The sequence below is a fragment of the Macadamia integrifolia genome, chromosome 2, assembly GCF_013358625.1.
Source record: "Macadamia integrifolia cultivar HAES 741 chromosome 2, SCU_Mint_v3, whole genome shotgun sequence".
Taxonomy (NCBI): domain Eukaryota; kingdom Viridiplantae; phylum Streptophyta; class Magnoliopsida; order Proteales; family Proteaceae; genus Macadamia; species Macadamia integrifolia.
This window is the reverse complement of record NC_056558.1, coordinates 23,753,709-23,778,476: the sequence shown is the minus strand read 5'-3', so window position 1 is coordinate 23,778,476 and position 24,768 is coordinate 23,753,709. Positions and strand designations below refer to the sequence as shown.

The window sequence follows — 24,768 nt, the reverse complement described above, 5'->3', positions numbered from 1 at the left end:
GCCAAATCACCACTGCCTCTCATGAATCCTGGAGGGTAATTTATAGGGGTGGTGGAATAGCAAATTGAGTAGGGATTCTAAAATTGTTTTGCTAATTGGGGGGTATGTTCCTTTGATTGGCTTGTTGGGGAACAAACTACCCTTGACTCAAGGGTTGAAAATTAGGACCTACTTGATTATTGACTTGATTCTAAGAGAAGTTAGGATGGTTCCTCCATCCTGGATTATAGGCCTGACTATAAGGGTTGTTTTGGGACATAAAATTCACATTTTCAGGACCTATATTTGAGCCATTCACATGAGAAGTATTAGGGCACTCCTCCATCACATGCGTGGGAGATTGACACCAACTACACATAGGCATAGAATGATTTATTTGGTTCAGTTGGGAAGGTCCTTTGACTACTATGGCTTCGAGTTTCTTGATAAGACTCTCAAGTTGAGCCTCTTTGGTCACAACACCTTTTGCAAGGTAACCCTTATTTGTCCTCTCAATTTCTTGAGTAGACTTCTAGTTTTCTCAGCCAATTCAAGCAAAAAGTTCCAAGCGTCGCCTTCATCTGTAAAAGATGTAAAACCTTTGGGGCACATAGACTCTAATAATTGATTGGTCTGATAATCAATACCCTCATAAATGATTTGACAAAGTTGCCATGTATCAATTCCATGGTGAGGGAATTCCTGAAGGAGGTCCTTAAATCTCTTCATAAACTTGGAGAACGACTCACTAGGTTTCTGCCTAAATTGAAGAATGTCAATCCTAAGTTTATTAGTTTTATGCAAAGGAAAGAATTTTTTCAGGAAGACTAGAGTAAACCCATCCCATGTGGTAATGGAATTGGTAGGTAGACCACAGAGCCATTTCTTAGCTTGGTCCTTGAGCGCAAAAGTCATGAACCTTAATTTTACAGCATCATCAGTCAACTATTGGACCTTAATCAGAACACAAACCTCCTCAAATTCCCTAAGGAATAGGTATGCATCCTCAAAGGGTGGCCTATGGAAATGGGGCAACATAGTGATGTACTGAGATTTGAGCTCAAAATTATTACCCTAGGCTTGTGGTAGAACTATGCAGGGAGGTTGGGCTACTCTAGCCGGGTAGAACCTATCCTTCAGAGATTTAGGTTGAGGGTTTTGTTGTTGGTCTCCCTTATTGAAAGGTACTAAAGAGAGTAAATGTATAGGGTCACTACTTGTTGGATCTCTTCTTTCTAACCTATTCTCACTATTATGTACCCACTTAGCACTCATGCAACAGAACACTACCCACAACTAGAATAAAACAAGCACATAAGAACAATTTTTTTTTTTTATTCTTTTTTAATTTTTTGATTGATATTTGAATTTTTTTTTGGATTTTTGTGAGGTTACCGGCGGGGATCGGGGGTTGCTCAAGTCAACTCCTGAGGTACAGCTACAGGGTGAAACTTGTCTTTATCATACTGTGAGGCTTGGCGACCTCCACCAAGCTTGTCTCCCGACTATTATTGCAAGTTGTTCTTCTCATAAATTTAATAAATAAAAAAAAAACAAAATAAAGCAAACAAAGCATTTTGATTTACCAAAAGAAAGTGAAAAATAACATGGAACTGTCTCCCCGGCAACGGTGCCAAAAACTTGTTTGAATTTAAAATGTAATCGCAAGCGTACAGATTAATGTAGCTAACGGGTCGAACACAAGGAGAGCAACCACTTTATTTTAGGCTTCTTCGAGTAATGCAAAAGTGCACAGATTCATTATGGTGATCTAATTCTAACTATCGACCTAACACAAATGCATTTAAAAGCAACCTAACCATTCACATATAGAAATTTAAATATTCAAACCAAATAGTACTGAAATAAAAGTGCTGAAAATTAAATAAATAAAATAAAAAGGAAAAAAAACTAGAGAGAGGCACATCAGTAGGTAAAAGCTAGAGAGAGGCACACAAGTAGGTATCTCTACTTAGTCCGAGGGATGCACCATTAACAATATAAGCTTCCCTACTTGACTAGAGAGTACTCTTACAAGGGATTTTCTATTTGGCTTTAGGGAAAGGGATGAAAAGTAAATAATCAAAATAAAAGGACGTTTCCATGACTAAAGAGGGGCAAAGCCAACACATGCATCTAGCCAAGGACCATGGGAAAAATAGACAGCATCAAAGTAAAAACTGAAATTTAAATCCTACTTTAAGAATGAAGGGGTAGCAAAAGGAGTGAATGAGATTGGGTGAGAAGACTACTGAAGGAGCCTACTTACTTGAACTTCAATCCTTGAACTGAAAACTTGATCGATTTGAGATACTACCAGTACTAAAAACCAAATTTGGAATAAACCAAATCTAAAATTTCTAGTACTAGAGAAAACAAATCTGAAGAGAAAAAATGAACTTGAAAGACATGCTCCATAGCATGTTCTTGTCACCTAGAACTAGAACTTGAAAATTACAACTTCAATTGCTTAAACAATAAAAATAAGAGACTGAATCAAAAACAAAAGTGCTTGCATTAATTGAATAAAAAGAACTTACAAAACTGTTTAAAGAAAAAACCTAGAACTAGAGCTAGAGAAAGAGAAAACTAGAGAAAACTAGAGAAAAAAGAGAAAGAACAACTAAAAAAACCTAAGAAGAGAAGTAGAAAGGAAGAGAGGGACCACCCTTTAGGGTTTTTTGGACTCCCTTTTATAAGGAATAGGAGAGAGAGGACGTCCAAGGGTGGATCCCCTTGGACGATTTTGTGGTGAGGTGGAGGAGAAAGAAGAGAGAGAATCATAGGAAGTAAGGAATCTCCAACGATTTTGCTTCATTTTTTCCTTCTTTTATTTATTTTTTATTTTTTTCTCTCTTCTTCAAACGTGGGCAGCCTCTTGGATGATTTTTCTTTGATTTTTTTCCTTTCCTATTTTTTCTTGCTTTTTTTTTTTCTTCTATTTTTTCTCTTTTATTTCCTTATTTCTCTCTCCTCTTGCATGAAACCCTTTGGCCAACCTCCTTTGAGTGATGTGTAGGAGAGAAAAAATATTCTAAAAAAAATCTCCACAAAAAACTAGCAACTAAGAGGTTCAAACTTGAGACATCCTAATAAGTAAGGGATTTTGCACATCACAACTCACCAACTACACTAGGTAGTTGTTGTTACAAAAAATAAATCTTCAATCACTTAAGGGTGTGGTCCATCGATCCTTGTTAGAATTTGGAATATTCTTTTGTACCCCTCAGACAATTGTAAATGGACTGGTTCTACATCTCGGTTCAGTTCTGATCTATTATTCTTTTTCTGGCCCGAAAAGAATACTCACTTGTACAGTTGACCAAATGAATGTGTACTTTTAATTAAACACATCCATCTTTCTCAGAATTTCGTCCTCTTCCCAACCATGAAAAGAAACATGACCTCTTTACGTGTAAAATTGAAGATATAGTATCCGATAGTCTTTAAGGCTTTGAAAATATAAAACCTGCAAAAAGAGAGTAAAACCCAAGGTAACTCTATTCTAAATGTGTAAAATGTATGTTTTTTTACCCTAGATTTCACACATAAATGTGCTCATCACTTGGTCGGTGCTTGTTTTTCATGGATACTGAAATCTGGTTTCTAGTGCTGGAAAAGGATTAATTGACCCCCTATCTTTATTGGACTTTGCCTCCAAACAACGGATTTATCGCTTTCACAGTGGAACTGAAAGATGACAAACCCCTTACCTCAGATTCCAATTTTCTCATGCCTCTTGCCTCAAACCATCTAGAGATATTGATCTAAAATTGATTCTCCCTATCAAAGAAAAATGATAGAGGTTCCTCTTGGCTTTATAATCGTGTTGAGGGATAAAAATACGGGTGATGTTACCCGCTTGAATGTGTTCAGGCAAGGCAGCGATTTCAGGCCATGAGGAATTCCCAACCACTTTTGCATAAGATCTGGTTAGAACAGAAGGCACCTTTGCGACTACCTGCTCTAGCTGAACACGATTCAACCTATCACGCCCAACCTCCTCCACAATATTTCGTGAGTCACAGACCTCTACATCCCCTCAACTAACCCCCGGAATCCTTATAGGGAATGAAATAGGCAAGGGAGAAAAATCTTCTTTGTATAACCCCACAGACCTCTACAATTCTCTCAAAAATCCGTTTCCTCTGTCTCCCACTAAAAAAAAATCAAAAATGGATTCTTGCAGATAGTTAATTATGCTGATAAGTTCAAGAACAAAGCAGTTCTTTTAATACATTTCTCAGCTCGCTATCGGGTCGATGTGAGTTACTGACAACTTTCTAGTTTTCTTTCTTTATTCGAATTTTATGGATGGGGGGATTTCAATCAACGAAGTTTATATGGTTAACCTTATGCCTCCATGGATCCTAAATGCCATCCTATATGCATGGTCCAACAAATCATTGTTCCAAACGATTGAGTGATTATTAAGTACTTTGGCTTCCCAATTAAGATCGTAACAATTACTAGCCAGTAGCATATGAAAATCAAATAATGAAAATTGAATCTGGTGGGTGGGGTTGTATGTGGAATATAATCATTTATGATTGCTAACTGTTTGTTTCTTGTAGATTCTCCGGATCCTCATGGGAGTAAGTGTCTTTTTGCTCCTCTGCTTTGGAGAAATCTTCTATATAGGAGCAACAATCATTGTGTTTGTATTTTCTATGTACAAAGTACGTTCTTTTTAGAAGAACAAATATGTGTTGGAATGTAAGAATCAAAACCCTTCATTGTGAATAACCATGAAAAAAATACCAACTAATAATTTATGGAAATGTTACAATTTTGCAGCTATGGCATGAGCAAGGATCCAATAAGAAAGTTTGAAGGAGGCTGGTGCTAAGGAGAGCTTGTTCTTTAATCATGGATTGGGCGTATAGAGCTGTTTGGATTGTTTTTTCAGAATAAATTATCTAAAATATTAGTTTTGTTTGTCTTTTTTCATTGATGATTATATAAATATTAAATTTATATAAATTTATATATATATATATATATATTAATAATTTTGTATGATATAATTATTAAATGTCTAATTGAATACAATAATGTGTAAACAAGGTAAATATGGGTATGAGAAAAATATTATTATTATTATTATTTATATATATTTTTTACCTTTAGCGACGGATTCTCTCTATCCCTAAAATGGAAACCTTTTTTAGTTGTGATGGAATTTATTTGTCCCTATAAGGAGGAGACTATTCATGGTAGAAAATTTTTGTCTCAAATGACAAAGTATTAAAGTAGTTTACGACAACAAAAAAGTTGCACCTGCTATAGGGACGAAAATAGTTCAGTCGCCTCACACATTATTTGAGACAGATATTTCTGTCGCTTTAGTTATTATTTGCAATGAAAATGTTTGTCTAAAAAACTGTCACAATTGACCCCTTAGGGATGAAAAAATTTATCCGTCTCTAAAATTATGTGATGGCAGTTGTAACTAAAAATGTATGACGGAAATTTTTACTGTCCCTATAAAGTATTAGGGACAATATTTTGGTATTTGGGACAGAAAATTTCCGTCCCAAAAACCCCTTTTTCTTTTAGTGCCATCCTTAAGTTTTAATCTTATATGTGGTATCAGAGCTTGGCTTCCAATATTTTATTTTATGTTTTACTAACGGTAGAGATGGTCAGGAGCAACAACAGTTGTTAGCCCTGTGGCCTGTAACCACAGTGATAGCTGGTTATGGTCCATTTACTTCTCTCGATTGTTGAAAGTTTTAATAGAAAAAAAAATCCTTAATGGGCCTATCTTCTTGGCAATCATAATCTTTAGAGGATGTGAGAGAAAGGCATTGATGCAAGCCTCCCAAAGGAGATTGCTGAAACCAACGGATCGGGAGTGTAGACTGAACACACCCAAACTCTAGCACAAGAAGTGCAGAAATTTCATTTCAATGTGATCTCAATAAATTGGCAATATCATGCTCAATATAGGTCGAAATGAATGATTCTAAATATTGAACAAGGACTTACAAATGTACAACTACAACTTTGATGCAAATGTTTGCTCATAAAAACAATATAGGTTACTCAAACTAACTTGTCAAGTTGGTGCATGAAGTAAGACAGGATTCTAAAATTAAAAATAAATAGAGACAGGGTAGATAAGAGAAAAAACTCAACTCTTCGAAGATAATTTGCAATGCCAAGGGTCCTTACAACTCTTCTAGGATGCAAGAGGGATAAGGACAGCTCCTACTCTTTAAGAAAAAAAATACTGAAACTCTTCAAGGTTCAAAAGGAATGGTTTAAGTTATCTTCATTTAAGATTCATAATCTATTTTACAAGCTAAATTTGGTAACCTCTTATAGGCAGATTAAGTCTTAAAATCTCAGCTTCTACCCCCATATCCTAAGGCTGATATTGAACAAGATCTTTGCCTAAGGAAGAAAAGTAAGAAAAATAAATGGTAGAGAAGTCCCACTAATTCTCTCCCCTCTTGACTTCCCTTGTTGAATTCTCCACTTACTTTAATGGCGTCCACTCTGCTTTAATGGCTTCAAAAAATCACTTCCTTTCTCACCAATGTAAGTTTGTAATAAAGGTAAAAACTATAGAAGAAGGATTCTTGCCAAGAGAAGCCCTCACTTTCCATTAAAAGACATGAGTTAATGAAGGCTGAGGTGAAATCTATAAAGGACCTTTATTCAGTCTAGAGGGAATACAATTTTCAGTAAGATTTTATTGGGATGACTCTTATTGCATTTGAATGAAGACACAAAATGGAAAAACTTTATCATAGATAACCTTCCGTAGATTTAGCTTGGAAGCTACTAAAAAATCAATCCAAATTCGATAAACCAAACTTGTCACGTTGACTGGAATCGTCACACAAGAGTTTCCATCATGGTCGACCGTCCCACTTTAAAGTTGACCATAGAAATTATCGTAGATGCATATTGTAAGGGTAACAGTTGAAGACCCCTTTTATGTGCGTCCATGGGCCCTACCTTGCCGCATCCCCTCTTGGGAATATGTGGGGGCCTATTTCGTGGAAGATTTTCTTTGAGGGTTTTCTAAATATTGGGGATTGAGAAGTATGATATTTGGAATCACCACTTAGGGTGAGGGCCTAGGACCTAATGGGTGAGCCCAATCCTTGAAGAAATGGCTAAAACTTTGGTTTAGTCTAAGGATATGGATAAGTGTTAGGTTCCGAAGATAGGAAGGTGTTAGACATCCTCTCCACCCAATTACATCAGTCTTCCCACTAGATGCTTAAAGAATAAACATACCCTCCTGATTAATCCTATATTGTATGTATGGCTAAACTATTTCTACACTACTATTTACACTACCACATGAATTAAAAGTCTACATTGTGCATACTAAATTCATAGATTATACCTGTTGTCGACCCCTGTTCTAGGTCGAGATGGGAGTGCCCCTATTGTTACAGACAAACTTTTGGGAGGGTCTCTCAGCTCAAGTATAGGTTTATTCCACTATTTACTTTCCTTCTTTAGAGAATCTAGCCTCCTTATGAACTTTTATAAACTTAGGTAATTTTTTAGAATATTGAGAATTTTTCAGGAATTATGGGAATCAAAGAGAATCTAGATGAATCTTTAAAATTTTGGAGAATTTGGAAATTGTTGGGATTTGATAACAGTATAGAAAGACTTCCTAAGGCATTCTAGAAGTTAGGGATTTTTTTTTTTTTTTTTTTTTTTTTTTTTTTTTTTTTTTATCTTTTAGATTTTTTGGTTATGAAAATCGATGCATGTGAATGTAGGTGCATCTGGCGATTTTAGAATCTACATGTTTTGGGAATTTTTTGGATTTTTTTAAATAATTTTAGTGTTTCAACACGTAAACCGAGGCAAAATGGTCATTTGGGAGTTCTGGTGGCTTTTCCTGTAGTGCCCCAATAGTTAAAAGCATTAAGATATTCTTTTCTTTAATTTTATTAAGTTATTTCTCTATATATATATATATATTTGATGTATAGCTTTAATTAATATTAAGTTGTTAGCATAGTGGTGGGGACACTATCTAAATAGTAGTCCTAGTTCAAATCTTGTTAAAAGTAAAAGTGAGGGTCTTTTTATTTAAAGAAATCATTTATTTTCATTTAAGAGATTCTTTATTTTTCTTTTGTTTCGGACTGTTGTGGTCCCCAGCCCAAGTAAACAAATCTTGGGAGGGGGAGGAGAGCACAAATCGTGTGAGTTAGAGAAGAAAAAGGGAAAAGGGAATTAGAGGGAGAGTTAGAGAAAAATAAGGAGAAAGGGATAGAGAGGACTCCTTTCGGCCCAAATCATGAAGGAGAAAAATGGAGAAAGAAAGAAAGAAAGAAAGAAAGAGAGAAATCAAGGGGGATCCATGGGTGAAAAGAGAGAACTAAAGGAGAAAAGAGGGGAAGAAAGAAAGAAACATAAGGGAATGAAGAGAGATCGGTGAAGAGAAGATGCCTGACCTTGCATTCTTCCATCTGGTTTTCGGCTCACACATCAGGTGAGTTAAATATTCATCAAATTATGATTTTTTTATAATAGGGATGCTGAAATCTAGATTTTATTTCATATTCTTGAAATGAGTTGTTGTGCTTAATTATTAACACAAGTTAGTTTTCATCCAAATCTTGGAACCCAATACTGGTTTGATTTGGACAAGATTTTGGAGATGTGTTATTACTACTTGAAAATGGGGATTGAAGATGAGATAGAAGCATTGCCTCTACCCGAAAAAAAAAAAAAAAAAAAGAGAGATAAAAGCATTTCCTTCGAGGAGCTATTCCATTTTGCTCCTGAGCATCTCAGAGGTGATAGAGCTAAAGCAAAGAAGTTTAAGAAAGGGTTGAGGCTAGGTATTGGGTCAACCATTGTGGGGTTGAAACTGTAAACCTATGCTGAGGTGGTCCAAGTGGCCAAGTCTATTAAAAACCGGCATAGGGATAATTACATGGCTCAGCAAGAAACGAGAAAGAGGCCAATGGGATCTACTGATTCTAAAGGAGGCAGCAAATCCTTTTGAGTGCCCTACGCCAACCCAACTCCAATGCAATTTAGGAGGCCTGATGCTAGTCAGACTTCCCAATCCTCTCGATCTAGTGCAGTACCATCGTCTTCAGGATCAGGCCTAAGATGTTTTCATTGTGATCAGCTAGGCCACATGGCGAGGACCTGCCCCCACCGAAGACCAGGTGATGCACCCTATACTATGCCACCTAGGCCCCAGCAGACATATTCAGCCCCTAGGCCAGCATATAGCCCCTACAAGGCCAAAGACCACAGGGCAGAGTGTTTGCTATGATGGCAGAGGATGCTGAGACTGCACCCAGTGTAGTGATAGGTATATTATTGATATCATTATTGCCTGCACATGTGTTATTTGACTCAGGAGCCTCGCATTCGTTTGTGTCACCGACATTTGTGAAGAAGATGATAATTCCACCTAAGGGATTGACTCAATGTTTGGCTGTGAGCACCCCTATAGGAGGTGTGGTGGGTTTGAACTATGTTTGTGAGCCCCTTGTCCAGTGACCATAGGTGACCATGAGTTGAATGCTCAGTTAATCGAGTTAGGAATGGACTTGTTGTCCATGTACAGAGCCATTGTGCTATATGCGGAGAAGGCTATCATTTTCAGACCTCGTGATGATGATGAGTTTGTGTTCCGAGGGGATAAGCCCAAAAAACCCAAGAAAGTTATCATATCTGCACTCCGGATGAAGAAGCTACTGGATAAGGGATGTCAAGGCTACTTAGCATCTATGATGGATACTGAGATATGAGGGAATTTCTCGATGTATTCTCGGATGACTTGATAGGTTTGCCACCGGATTGAGAGACAGAATTTGCTATAGACCTACTCCTCAGTTTGGCACCAGTGTCAAAGGCCCGTTACCATGTGGCCCCCATAGAGTTAAAGGAATTACAGGTGCAACTTCAAGATCTTCTGAAGAAGGGATTTATTAGACCTAGTGTATCTCTATGGGGAGCACCGGTCTTGTTCGTCAAGAAGAAAGACAGAAGTATGAGATTGTGCATCAATTACCAGGAGCTTAATAAGCTAACCATCAAGAATCAATATCCTTTGCCAAGGATAAATGATTTATTTGATCAATTGTAGGGTGCCAAGGTGTTCTCCAAGATCGATCTTAGATCAGGCTACCACCAGCTCAGGATCAAGGTTAGTGATGTTAGTAAGACAACCTTTAGATCATGGTATGGACATTATGAGTTCTTGGTAATGCCCTTTGGGTTGACCAATGCATCGGTTGCGTTTATGGATTTGATGAACTGGGTATTCCAGGATGTCTTAGAGGTTGGTACTGCAACAGCTGAGAGAGAAGCAACTCTATGCCAAGTTCAGTAAGTGTGAGTTTTGTTTGTCAAAGGTGGCATTCCTAGGCCACATTGTATCAGCTAAGGGTATAGAGGTTGACCCAGGCAAGGTGAAGGCAGTTCTAGAATGGGAGACTCCCAAGAGTGTAGCAAACATACGTAATTTTCTGGGATTGGCCGGATACTATAGGAGGTTTGTCAAGAACTTCTCTCACATTGCTACTCTGATGACCCAACACACACAGAAGGGTGTAAAACTTGAGTGGTCTGATGCTTGTGAGAAGAGCTTCAAGGAGCTAAGGTAAAAGTTGGTATCAGCTTTTGTCTTGATTATTCCGATTGGTACAGGTGGTATGGTTGTTTATAGTGATGCCTTCAAGCTGGGAGTGGGTTGTGTATTAATGCAGCACGGGAAAGTCATTGTCTATGCATCCCGTTAGTTGAAGGATTATGAGAAGAACTACCCCACCCATGATTTCGAATTGGCAGTCGTGATTTTTGCACTGAAAATCTGAAGACACTACCTGTATGGTGAGAAGAGTGAGATCTTCAATGACCATAAGAGCCTCAAGTACTTCACCAAAAGGAGCTCAACATGAGGCAGAGGCATTGGTTGGAGTGATGAAGGATTATGATTATACTATTCACTCTCACCTAGGAAAGGCCAATGTGGTAGCTGATGCACTTAGTCGAAAATCCCAATCACTGACTCTGGCATCACTGACCACCAATGAGTATCTCTTAGAAGAGGCCAGGAAGCTAGACTTGGAGCTGTTAGAAGAGGGTGTCACCTTATCACTATCGGCATTGGTGGTATAACCTAGTCTAGTGGATAGGATCACTGCAGCTCAGGTTACTAATGCGAGTTGTAAAAGCTAATAGCAAAATGCCAGGAAGGAACCCAAAAGAACCTAGATTTCTTGGTGATTGAAAGCGGGATCCTCAAGTTCAAAGGGAGGTTGTGTGTGCCCAGTGATGGTGAATTGAGAGACAGTTTTGAGAGATGCAGATAGTTCTCCATACTCCATTCACCTCCGTAGCACTAAAATGTACAAGGACCTCAAAGGCTCCTACTGGTGGGGAGGAATGAAGAATGATGTGGCCACGCATGTGTCTAGATGCCTCACATACCAGCAATTCAAGGCTGAGAGATAGAGGCCCCATAGGTTATTACAGTCCCTACCTATTCCGGAGTGGAAATGGGAGAATATTACTTTGGACTTCATCATAGGCCTACCTCGTACACAGAAGGGTATGGATGCCATTTGGGTAGTTGTGGACCGCTTGACCAAGGCAGCTCACTTTATCCCAATCAAGATTACATTTCCTATGGACAAGTTGGCTAAGTTGTGTGTCGATAACATCATTAGGTTGCATGGTGTATCGGTTAATATCATCTCTGATTGAGATCCCTGGTTCACTTCCAAGTTCTGGACCTATGTGTAGAAGGCCATGGGCACACAGTTGGCTTTTAGCACTGCCTTTCACCCTCAGACTGATGGTCAATTAGAGAGGACTATTCAGACATTGGAGGACCTACTTTGAGCATATGCCTTGGATATGAGTTATAGTTGGAATGAACACATTTCCCTTATTGATTTCTCTTACAACAACAGTTATCGGGCCACCATCGAGATGTCCCGATTCGAGGCACAGTATGGCAGGAAATGCCAGACTCCACTCTATTGAGATGAGGCTAGTGAGCAGCATATTTTGGGTCCGGACTTAATACAGGCTACTAGTGAGAAAGTTAATGTGATCAGAGAAAGGATCAAGGTAGCTCAGTCTAGGCAGAAAAGCTACGTATATGTTAGGAAGAAAGATCTGGAGTTTGGCGTTGGAGACAAGGTCTTCTTGCAGATCTCCCCAGTTAAAGGGGTGATGCGGTTCGGCAAGAAGGGAAATCTTAGTGCAAGGTTTATGGAACCGTATGATGTACTAGAGAAGATCGGACTGGTGGCTTATCGGATAGCCTTACAGCTAGAGTTGGAAGGTACACATGATGTCTTCTATGTATCTATGTTGAGGAAGTACATTTCTAACCTGACTCACGTCTTGACTTACATACCCCGTGAGCTGGATGAGGACTTTGCCTATGTGGAGTATTCGGAGAAGATTATTGATTGGAAGGACCATATTCTTTACAACCGCACCGTTTCCTTCGTCAAGGTGAAATGGATGAACCACCCTGAATAGAAAGCATCCTGGGAGCGATAAGATGAAATGATGAAGCAGTATCCTAGATTGTTTGATTTGCTAGGTATGTTCAATTTTGAGGATAAAATTCTTATAAGGTGGGGGGGGATGTCACACCCGTACCCTAAACCGGTCTAATTTGAACTGTTGTGACAGGCCTCAGATAAGAGATCGGAAGTACGACTAGGTTTTAGCTCGTGGTTGCACAATGCCGAAGGGGTAGAGATGACCACATATGTTTGTGCATTTTATGCCTCTCTAACTGGAGGGAATTCATACCATCCGATCCCAGAAGGTAAGTGACCTGACTCCCCACACTTGATTTTCAACACACATCATAACTACCGAAAAGCCTTGGACATGTCCGAGGGCAACCACCTGTGCGAGACTAACCCTGGGACAACAAGCTATCAAGATAGTAGGCTATCTTGACCATCGGAAACAAGCCACCGAAAGCAGCCTGGGCATGAATCCAGTGCCTATTTCTGGTGGGTCCACTGGCTGCTGTCGAGGTTTCGATGCCCGTGAGTTCGGCCACTTGCATTGTAAATGGTTCCAGATGATCCCAAATCATCCTCCATATATTTATCTTGATGTGAACACCTTATGGACCCAATTGTGCGGGTCCTCGTGCCCCGAAACTCATTTTAACCCAATCTATTTAAAAGAGGCCCAAACCAAACGGACCCTAAGGGCGACCTTAAATTATAAGTTGGGAAATGAGGATACATTTCCTCATTTCCCTTGTGCCCAATGTAGGATAGGAGAGAAATAAGAGAGGAAGGAAGAAGAAGAGGAAGCAGAAGGGGATTGAAGGCCTACCTTGGTTCCGGCTGCTGCCTTGTTGCCGGAATCACTGTCGTAGGTAAGTACAACCTCCCATGCCACTCTCTCTCTTCATTTCAACCTAGGTAAAGCTAGGTGTAGGTAGAATCTTGATGTATAAACTATGTCAAGGTTGTGGGTTAGGTGTTTTACCCTCCCGGTGTTGTTGTTGAGCTCGAACCAAGCCTGGTGAACTCCGACAATATGTAATGCCAAAGGACCAACTAGGGTTTTGATCATTCGATTGATGTATCTCCCAAATTGCTCAGTGGAAATGGAATTTTCTTATCTTAGAATGATGCTAGAAACATCCCCTACAAACTCCATGGAACAAATCCGAACGATCGGGCCTGAGCTGGAAAGCCCCAATTCGAGTTGGACCTTTCTGTGTTGACCAAAAATATAGCACAGGAAGCACTATAGCTATTTCTAGTGGGTTGTTTCTAGTGGACAGATGAGCCTAATGTGCTCTCTGTCACCTCCATCGAAAATAGAACTGATATTTTTTATGGAAATGCCTTGTTTCCGGTGGGTGTTTTCAGTGACAGTACTGTCACCTAAGAACTGTGTCTGTACCATTTAGGGGTGACTGTGTGGGTCCCTCCCGATGTTTCTGATGCATACTGATGTACGATTCCCTTATGTCTAGGATAGTGATACACACGTCGAAATTAAATTGATCGATCAGTGGCCATACTTGAACCCAAACACAACCGATCATAGAACAAGTGAGGGATAGACTGTGTTTATTATTGAAATGTTTATTATTTATTAAATTGCTCACATGCTTAGAATTATATGTTTAATTGAAATTATCATTTTACGATCATGATATGAATTATATGGAATGTATGACAAGATCCAGTGTGGCCGAGGTGGTACCGATACTGTGATTGCCGTATGTATGTTGGATGTGTGTGCGTGTGAGATGGAATCCGGCATGGCCGAGGTGGTACCGGTGCCGTGATTATCATATGTATGTTGCATTCATGCATTGATTATGTGCATTAGAGTTAGTTGTAGTTATGGATTACACTTTGTGGCCAAGGTCTCGCTGGTATCGTGTACCCAGGGACTGCATTTGGAAATGGATACACTTTATTTCTGAGGTCTTTCTGGTGTTGCATAGTCCATACTTAACTTCTATTTGTATTCTAGATTAGGTAAATGGTCTCGGGTTTCACTTTATGGCCAAGGTCTCTCTGGTATCGTGTACCCGACGCTGTATTTGGAGATGGATTATACTTTGTGGCCGAGGTCTCTCCAGTATCGTGTAATCCATACTAACTGTATCATTATGAAGGCATGTAGTATATATGTGGTTGGGTATCACTCCCTATGCTACGCACCCTTGCCAACAGGGGTTGAGGTGTTGGATAACCCATTGTGGTATGTTTGATGAGCCTTTTCGAAGTGCCACTCCTATGGTAAGATGTGATTATTGTCGGAGGGGGGAACTTGTTTTGCGTGGCCGATGTGTTACCGGTGTCGTGACTGCCTTACTAGGTGACCTATGGATGCATACAAGGACCAACAGGCTTCTAATCACGGCTAGGGTTTGTATCACTACGTAGTCGATGTCGTTTTCGAGACAAGGGATACAACCTGATGCATCGTAGTAGCATTTATCAGACTTAGTTTGTATTGTAAGGTGGATAATAAATAAATGAACTGCATCACGAGCATCATAGACTATGTGTTTAATTTCCACAATCATGCATCATAAATTACTATTGCTATTGACTGCTTGGATGTGCTTGACCCCACCCCTCACTGAGCGAGTTGGAAAGCTCACCCCACGTATACACCCCTTTTTAGATGATGATGCAAGTATCGTGGTGCTGATGGTGGGTGATCCAGTATCTTCTGGGTTGGAGTATAGTGTGAGCGACTGGTGGATGCCAGAAGTGAAGGAGCATGACCAGGACTGTGCTGGCGACCACTATGCTTATGTCACACCGTGAGATTGAATATCATCTTTTGATACTTTTGGATATAGTTGTGAATTATATATTTTTGAGATAATTGTATATGTCATGGATGAATGTAACAGAATAACTTGGTTATTGCCATTATATTATCATTAGATGTTTTCCCCATTTTATTTATAAATTTCGCTACTATACTCTGATTCCGCTGCTTATATTGGTTTGTGTTGTGAGATTGTGAATATGTTAAGGTATTGCTATCAGAGATCCTAGTAGGTTGTAAGATAGGTACATGTCTTACTCACACCACCAATATTCCTAATGGTAAATTGGGTCTACTGGGAGTGGGGTGTGACATGACTACCAGGGGCCTTGGCATACTGATGATGATGATGAATCAGGGTACTAACCCAGGGATCTGGGAGGATATTCTGTGTATGCAATTGGCAAAGATGCCCCAATGATTGATCCCCTAGATGCTATTCAGTCGGCACTCACAATTCACATGGAAGGGGGAGATCCGGCATCAGATTCAGAAAATGGTGAAGGGTATGAGATCACTATTGAAGGTGAAGCAAATCCTATAGCAGAACACATGGCTTATATCTATAATCGTTTGGTTGACATCAAACTCGAGGTCGATGGAATTGATTGAATGTTAGGGGAAGTAGCCATCAGTGAACAATGCTACACTGAGCAGTTGATAATCCTTGAGAAAATAGGGGGACATTCCACACTTGAAAAGTGATAGATACAGCAGTAGCATGGCTTTCCAATGCAGTCAAGATGGTACGAGCCAGAGCTGTGGACATTTGTGGAGGACCTTAACCTCCTACCCCAAGTAGTGAAGAGGAATCTGAGGAAGAAGATGATCCAATGGTTGGCATAGTTATCCCACGGAGATTATTGTAAAGAAACCTGCCAATGTGATGGAGACCAGAAGTGGAAGAGACTATAAGGGCAAGGCCCTAGCCATAGAGCAGTCAAGGACTAATGAGGTAGGAACCAGCAGCTTGAAGAAAGAACCAGAGAACCCAGTCTTGGCTCAACTTAAGAAGTCCCAGCCAATATCTCAATTTGGAGATTGTTGATGGCATCCCTCACACATCATAAAACAGTCTTGAAGTCTCTAACCAATGTGCAGGTGCCGATTGAGATAAATTTGGCACATCTCGCACACATAGTAGGGGCAACATATGTGATACAATCCTTAATATTCTCATATTCAAAGTTCCCTAAAGGAGACTAGCACAATAGAGCCCTCCACATCACAGTAGAATGTCTTGACAAGGTGGTTCCCTAGGTGCTCGTTGACAACAGATCTGCTTTGAATGTTCTACCATTAAGATCAACAAATATTATTGGCATCAACCTGAAAGAAATGAGGCAGACTACCCAAACCATACGACATATGACAATAGAGGAAAATCCTTGGCAACCTCACCCTTACTATAAAGATTGGCCAAGTGAAGTTTGATATTGATTTCCATGTCATTGATATACTGGCATCTTTCAACATGCTCTTGGGAAGGCCTTGGTTGCATCATGTGAAGGTAGTGACCTCTAGCCTCCATCAAAAGATGAAGTTCATTCATGAAGAAAAGCTAATTACAGTAGCCGAAGATCCTGAGGTGGTTAATACCTTAGCCAATATTGAAAATGGGGAAGAACAAGACCAGGAAGTGCAACTTAGTGGTTTCAAATTAGAAACAACTTGTGCAGCCATTGCCAAAGAAGCTCCAAAGGAGGAAATCCCGGCTAGCATTTGGAGTCCGTCAGTGAATCATATGATGAAGAATATGCAATATTTTCCTTGCATGGAACTAGTGAAATATCTTTAAGGAGTTCTAAAGTAGCCTGATTTGGCAGTAAACAAAGGAAGGAATGGTCTTGGGTACATTCCTCAGATCACCAAAGGGGAAAAAATTCTAAGGATGGCTAGGAAAATCTCTGTCTCTTACTACCCTACTCTCAATGGCTATTTTGTGAGAGAAGGAGGGGATTTTCCCTTTTGTGGGAATGTGGAGCCATGTTTTGATGAAACTGCCATAATGATACAATCGGGGTTTGAGGTATTCTTTCAAGATGAGTTCAACTGGGTAATTCATGAGGTGGAACAAAAAATGATAGTCAAAGAAAATGATCAAGACAGTTGCAAAATCGGGATAGCAAAAATTGCACTAATTGAAGATGGGTTCTCTCCTCTAGTAACCCCACAACACTGATCCAGTCAGCGAAAATTGCACTAATTGAAGATGGGTCCTCCTCTTGCAACCACACAATGCTGATCCAGTCAAAGGAATTGCCAAGTCCCAGAGTACTCTTGAAAAGGGAATGGGAAAATAAGATAAGACTCGTTTGGAGTCTACAACTTCCCACAGATCTGAAAGGTTATATCTGTTCCTTTCTACAAAAGCCAAGAGCCTAAGAGCTGCATGAGCTCAAGCCACATCCTTTCAGAGGGAGAAGTGCATATGCAAAGTAGAGAAGGGCACAAAGAATGATGGTTTGCATGTACTGTGCCCAAATCAACTGCAACGAGAAAATCTATGAAGGTGGTCAAAGATGTGACCGAGGCACCATGATGGCATCCCTCAATAGGCTGGAAAAGATGGACTTTATAGAAAGAGGATTAAGCAGTCTCCACCAATCCTCAACCCTCAGAAAGTTCGACTTCTGATAGCACGAGGTTGATCAGCTGGTATTTGTGAGGAAGCAGACACCTATCCAGAAGAACCATTGCATTATGGAAGAAATAGCAGTAGCTTTCTCAGAAGGAGAAGAAGGTCTTTTACCACATATACTCATTCATCGGGCCATTGACCCACTCCTGAATTGGACAAGCATTGGAGAAGACTTCAAGTTTGCTCATGTTATCGAGTCAACCAGCTTGAATACCCTTGGCAAAAGCATCAAGCCAATTATCAAGTCTGCAGTCGAGTCTATTGTTTATGATTTCGTGTTGACCTCTCCTCTCGTGGAGAGCCCAGAGTCTATGTATGTCGAGTCTGTTACTCCTTATTTCACGAATGAAATTTCTAATTCCGAGTATGACTTGCCTCCTTTTTCTAATGATGATCTTAATAAATATCAAGAGTTAATAAAATAATGCAAACCAAAGAAAGCCCAACCTATTCGTGAGGATACTCGGGTTATTAATTTAGGAACCGACAAACCCCTTCGAGAGGTAAAAATTGGTGCTACCCTTGACGATGAATAAGCAGAATAGATGATTATTCTTCTGAAGGAATTCACCGAGGTCTTTTCTTGGCCTTATGAGGATATGCCCAGTATCAATCCCGACATCGTGCAACACCGATTGCCAACCTATCCAAGGCAAAACTGGTAAAGTAGAAGCTCCGAAGAATGCAGCTAGAATGGAGTGAGATGTTGTGAAGCAATGGAATGCAGGGTTTCTACAAATGGTTAAGTATCCCCAACGGTTGGCTAACATTGTACTAGTGCTAAAGAAAGATGACAAGGTATGAATGTGTGTGGACTTGTTAGATCTTAACAAGGTAAGACCTAAAGATGACTTCCCATTACCCCACATTGATGTATTGGTGGACAAAACTGCAGGATATGCCTTATTATCATTTATAGATGGATTCTCGGGATACAACCAAGTAAGCATGCACCCAGAAGATCATGAGAAGACAGCCTTTATCACTCCATGGGGGACTTATTGTTACAAGGTGATGCCTTTTGGGATAAAGAACTGGGGCAACTTATCAAAGAGCAACCATGGCCATATTGCATGACGTGATGAACAAAGATGTGGAAGTCTATATGGATGACATGATAGTGAAGTCAAAAGATCGATAGGGGCATATTCCCTTACTAAGACGATTCTTTGAAAGGATCAAGAAGTATCAGCTAAAGTTGAATCCTCAGAAGTGTGCATTTGGGGCAATAACAGGAAAATTGTTGGGTTTCTTAGTGAGTGAAAAAGGCATTGAAGTTGAACCTATCAAGATCAAGGCAATTTAGGAGATGCCCACACCTCGGACTGAGAAGCAGCTACGGGGATTTTTGGGTCACATCCAGTATATCAGTAGTTCATAACACAACTGACTATAATCTGTGAACCAATTTTCAAGATGCTAACGAAGGATTAGCCCATGAAATGGAATCCAACAATCTTTTGATAAGATCAAAGGTTATCTCATGAACCCACCAGTATTGACACCACTGGTGGAAGGAGAACCACTTTTGTTATACTTATCAGTGGGAGAATGTCTTATGGGCTCTTTGCTAGCATAAAAAGAGACGAAAAAAGGGGCAGAACATGCCATATGCTACCTTAGCAAGAAGTTCCTGGAGTATGAGACACGATACACATCTTTGAAAAGAACTTGTACTACGTTGATTTGGGCAACGAAAAGGTTGTGACACTACATGGTTTCCTATCCAGTGCACTTGATCTCAAGGATGGATCCCATCAAATATCTCTTTGAGAAACCAGCCCTAATAGGAAGGATGGCCCGTTGGTTACTTTTGCTATCAGAGTTTGATATATCTATCAAGGGGCAAGCTATAGCCGATCATTTGGCTGCCCACCCTATAGAGGATGGAAGAGCTTTGGATGATTCCTTTCCCAATGAAGAAATCATAGTAATAGGGGAAGAAGACCCATCTAATGAATGACAACTATTCTTTGATGGAGTAGCCAATCAAAACGGATGCGGTGCGAGAATATTGCTTGTCACCCATGATGGCCTTTATTTGCCTTCATCATTCACCTTGATTTTTCCTACACAAACAATATTGCCAAATATGAAGCTTGTGCTTTGGGATTAGAAACAATGCTGACTATTGGAGTGAAAAGGATCAAAGTGTATGAAGATTCATCCATTGTCATTTGTCAGACACAAGAAAATGGAAGACTAGAGATGAAACGTTAAAGCCGTATTAAGAACATCTAGAAGAGCTGATTGAACACTTTGAGAAGATCTTATTTGAATACTTCTAGAGAGATAACAATAGGTTTGCTAATGCCCTTGCAACATTGGGTTCCATGGTAGAATGCAACCCTATGGCTAGGGTTTGACTATTCTTGGTGGAACAAAGAAGCAAGCCTATTTTTCAGAATTCGGTGAACTCTCTCTCTACGGATGGTTGGTCTTGGTTTGCACACATAATGGATTTCATCAGGGAAAGGAAGTACCCAGTTGAAGCAACTGAAAGAGAAAATAAATTTTTGAAAAGATATGCCACCCAATTTATCCTTCAGGAGGATTTGTTGTACAAAAGATCCTACGACGGGATACAATTGTTGTGTGTGGATGAAAAACAAGCTACAACCATCATAGAGAAAATTCATCAAGGTCTTTGTGGACCCCACATGAATGCTAAGATGCTGGCTAAGAAGATCATCAGGCTGGGATACTACTGGAGCATAATGGAAGCAGATTGCGTGGTCATTGTCAAGAAATGTCACAAATGTCAGATATTTACTAATATCATACTTATCCCACCAACGGAGCTGCATTCGCTCAGATCTCCTTGGCCATTTTCTACTTGGGGCATTAATATCATAGGGAAAGTCAACCTTAAAACATCTAATAGTCCCAAGTTTATCTTGGTAGCTATTGACTATTTCACCAAGTGGGTAGAAGCTCAATCATATGCGGTACTCACATCTGCTAAGGTGGAAAAATTCATCTAAGAAAACATCATCAGTTGGTACGGAGTACCTTAAGAGTTAATATCGGATCAGGGATCCCATTTCTGGGGCAAAACTGACAAAATCTACATAAAATTTGGTATCAGAAGGCATCATTCTACCACTTACAGGCCACAGACCAATGGGGCAGTAGAAGCAGCTAATAAGAATATCAAGGTGATCCTACAGAAAATGGATTAAACACACAAGGATTAGGAAAAAAAATTGCCACTTGCTTTATGGCCATATCGGACTTCTGTGTGATCCTCGACAAGGGCAACTCCTTTCTCTTTGGTATATGGGGTTGAAGTAGTTCTACCGTAGAAATCCTAGTACCATCTTTAAGGGTGCTTCTTGATTGTCAATTGCTTGAAGGAGGCTACACACGATGAGTTGAACTTTCTTGACAAAAGTCATATGAAAGCCATGGATAATCTAAAGAAATATCAACTGAGAATGGCAAAGGCCTTCAACAAGAATGTGAAGCCCCGTCACATAGAAGAGGGTGAACTTGTTCTTCGAGAACAGAGAGCCCCAATTCATGATCCAAGAGAAAAATTCAGGCCCAACTGGAGTGGCCCATTCACTGTCAAAGAGATTTAACTAAGCAAAGTTGTGAAGCTCATAGACCACAATGGTGAAGAAATAACTGGACTGGTCAACATTGATCAACTCAAGAAATATTATGTCAAAAGGGTGAATAGCATGAACTACGTCAGACCTGATTCCTCTAAAGGGATATGTAGGCAACTTGACATGTGCAAGTGCAGTCTCAACCATCTAAAGGTAATAAATTGCTTCCTCGATCAATAATCAAAGTATCTTAAAAGATCATCATAGTTTGTGTCCCCAAGAATCACCATCAGGCATGAAAGGCCATTAGGTATTTGTCATTCACCTATGGTCCGTCAAACTCTTATCCAAGATTTCATCCCCCAAAAGAAAATCGCCACCTAGCATCAATTTATCAAGGCCAGTTCATTCCCCATCCTTGAGTAGTCAAAAAAAAAAAAAAAAAAAAAGAGAGCTTGATGCAATAGTGTTAAAGGCTTGGTTGTATCAGTAGTTAATGAGTAATGCTTTGATAAATCATCACATCTCCTTTTGTTTGTGATGGTTGCAGGAAAAGTTATGGGTTCGTTGGATGAAACATTAAGAAAATAGACCTTGGACATAAACATGAAGGCACCAAGATTCTTGGAATCTATAAATTTATCAATGCTTGGTCAGATCGGGTGTGTAAAATTACATCACCAATTGCTCTAGTAAGTGACTCAGCACTGGGATGCCAATTTGTATGTATTTTGGTTTAGATTAGTTGAAATCTGCCCAACTCGCGAAGAATTCAGAGTTTGTATGCTGTCTCCATCCAAAGGTAGATTATTCCAACCATCTTTAAAGAAAGATTACTCAGAAGAAATTCAGGACTTCCTCAGATGGAAAGAGGAGGAAGTGAAGCAATTTGTTAGATATGGGAAGATTGACATTCTAAAGGTGGCCCAGATCTTCGCCCAATAGCTATCAATGGGAGGAATTCATCAACAAAGATCACAGGATGCTTTCCTACTTTGCATGATAGCTCACTATGTTCTCCAAACTCCAGGTCGTGGTGCACTGCTTGTTTTGATTGAAGTAGTAAAACAGTCAAAGAGAGGGGGTGACATCATCCCTATGGTTCTTACAGAAATGCTCAAGGGATTCGATAACATAAGCCATAGCCATAGATTCGAACTAGATCATTATCAAGGGAGTCCTGCTATTTTCTAGATTTGGCTCCTCGAAGAACTGAAGTTGACTAAGCCATTAAAAGGAGGACCACTTAGAGCTCTTTGCTACCAGGATAAGAGGGAAGTTCCGAAATTCAATCTTATCACTAATTGGGAGAAGTACCTGTAAGAAAGGACTGTGCAGAATATTGTATGGGGATACCCAGGGAGACCACAAGAAGATTTTCTAATGAAGGCACCTGGCTACAATTACATCAGGTTGATGGGATTGACTCACACATCCTTTTATTTGCCTACATACATTAGCCAACAATATGGGCTCGAGGCGATGGACCTAGAGGAGTTAGTGAATTTTCACCTACCCCAAGAGTTGTCTCCCCACCTTGTTATGTATCTATCTTGTCTACGATAGGAAAGTTGTGTCCTTTCCCATATAATTCACTTGGTAATAGAAAGAGGAAATATTTAGATTTTCGTGTTATTCCGATTATTTTAATTATGACTTGAGTTGTGGAATTGATTATACCTAAACATTTCAAACCATAAACAAAAACAAAAAGAAAATATTTTCTTTGTTCCAAAGATAGGTTTCCATCCATAAAATGCTAAAATAAAAAAAAAGTGAACAAATAGGTAGAGGGAAAAGAAAAAAAATAGACATGTGTTTGTGCTTACAGGAACTACAGGAACAGGTCCCTAAGAAGCAAAGTCATCATCTGAACCATACTTTGAATCACCCTCATGGAATACCAAGGAGCTCGTGGGTGTTAGTCTAGTATCCTCCGGCCTCTGGGTCAAATCCTGAATTAGTGCCTGATGTTGGGCATTCTCCTGCTGGTAGGAGTTGACTTGGTCCTTTAAGGCAACAATTCTTCCATCCTAAGAAATATAGGAGAGGATCAAGAAGAAGAATAATGAAAGAAGAAGGGAAAAAAGAAAAAAAAGAAAGAGGTAGAAGATACCTTGGCAATCATCACCTCACACAAGCCATAATGCATCCTCCTGATCTCCGAATAAACTATTGGAGACACCTGAGAAAGAGCATATCAGCCAAAGGAAATCAAGAGTCAATTGAGGGATAGTTAGATACTCACATAGTCATAAGGAATGGGTAGTTCGAGGGAAGCATCTACATCTGTTCTCCACTCTAGGAGATGAGGGAGGCTAGGGTTGGCTGCATTGGGGTAGCACCAAACTGGGAAGCCATGGAAGGGGATGGTGGCTATCCTAAGAGACCCACCCACACTAGTAGAGGGTCCAGGGTGTGAAGGACCAGTAGCACTGATGCTTGACTGAACAATACTCATCGCGTTCTCCTTTGAAAGAACATCAGTCAAGACCAAAACAAAAAGAAATTGAAGCATGAAGGAAATACTCAAGAAAAGGCAACATACCACTGGACCTTCAGGGCTAAGAGGGGTGCATACTATCTCCTCCTCTAGGAAGGCTTTGTAGTCCCTATCCCAGTTAAGGAATGAATCATCCCATACTCCATCAGCCAAGCTCTCAATTTGATCCATAGGGATGTGCTCTAGACAATACATGGTGGGAGGAGGGAGACTGGTGTAGACACAAAAATTTTGTCACCCTCCTCCAGCTATGATGAAATATGGATCTTGGGCATGACTTCCAACTTTCGATCAATGGTGATGGTGATGGAAACTTTCCCCTACCCAAAACCCTAGAAAGTCTCGTGTGGGACAAAAGAGTGTCTAATTTGGACTTTATATATGAAAGAATCTTTTTAAGATGACCATACGGATGGATAGTGCTTGAAAATATGATTCCAATGATATATGGCATGCCAAAATCGGACTAACGAATCTCCCGTAATCATCACCGAAAAAACCCACGCGTGATGGTTAGCAGGCCAGCCCGCACGCGTGCTTACTGCCTATAGGCTGTAGCGCATGCTATCTGCACCAGCCCAGCCATGCATGGACCAATCCAGCCATGCACTACCCAGCTCAATAATGCACTGCCCTGCCCTGCCCTGCCCTGCCTAGCCCAGCCATGCACTGCCCTGCCCAGCCCAGCCATACACTGCCTAGCCTAACATCCTGTGCTCCTGCACCAACTGCTTGCACCCTCGCGACCAGCAGCCCGTGCCCCCATACCAACTACCTATGCCCCAATGGCC

General features: G+C 40.1%; 1 non-coding gene across 1 annotated transcript; it reads left to right on the top strand.

Moving 5' to 3' along the window:
• Positions 1-661: 661 nt before the first annotated feature.
• On the top strand, positions 662-768 carry LOC122072480. Its single transcript, XR_006138494.1, has one exon. It is a non-coding gene; the product is annotated as a small nucleolar RNA R71 (small nucleolar RNA).
• Positions 769-24,768: the final 24,000 nt, after the last annotated feature.